Genomic DNA, 788 nt, shown 5'->3' on the forward strand with positions numbered 1-788 from the left:
ATATTAAGGTGTTTTAATTTCTGCTTTATCTTCTCTCATGGTATGTTTTGCCAAATACACACCCTGATCCAGAACCCTCAGTGCTTTCTGGTGCAAATATGGTAGGCCTTGTGTCCTACATTACTAAGGGCAGTCCTAGATTAGTAGTAGTAGTAGTAGTAGTAGTAGTAGTAGTGGTGGTGGTGGTGGTGGTGGTGGTATTTCAATACCATCCTTCATCCAAGAAACACAGGGCAGTTAACAATATAAAAAGACAAAAATTCATACCATAGTATATCTGAATGGCAGTCTGGTCTGAACCCAGTTAAAAGATAAAGAACCGTAACAAGGGAAAGCTGTAGCCTTTAAGTTGCTCTTTAACTTTTAGCACCTGGGAAGCAGACTGAACAGCTAACCTGCTCACATCTTCCCCACTAAGGTGAAATGTATTGCATTTCTATTTATATTTTAGTAATTATCTTCAAATTTAAATATATACAAATAAATTAGCATATGTAAAATTTATATTAATCTGCATCATCTTTTGTTCTCTCTTTTTTCTTTTTGGTAAAGCCACCCTAAAATATGGAGCTGCTGTGTAAAGGGTGGCTCTGACTGAGATCAAGTTCTGCAAGTGCAAGTGCAGGGGCTTCTCATTCTTCTAGAACAGATTGCACCCCGTATAGCAGAATGTACATTAATAAAAGTGAATGGGAAATGTATGTGTGTGGAGGGGGGCCATGTTTCAAAAAGTCACTGGAGGGAAAAAAGCAAGTAACAGAAATTATTAGTGCCCCAACAGCTGTGTT

The sequence above is a fragment of the Podarcis liolepis genome, assembly GCF_965112155.1.
Source record: "Podarcis liolepis genome assembly, chromosome: 1".
Lineage (NCBI taxonomy): Eukaryota > Metazoa > Chordata > Lepidosauria > Squamata > Lacertidae > Podarcis > Podarcis liolepis.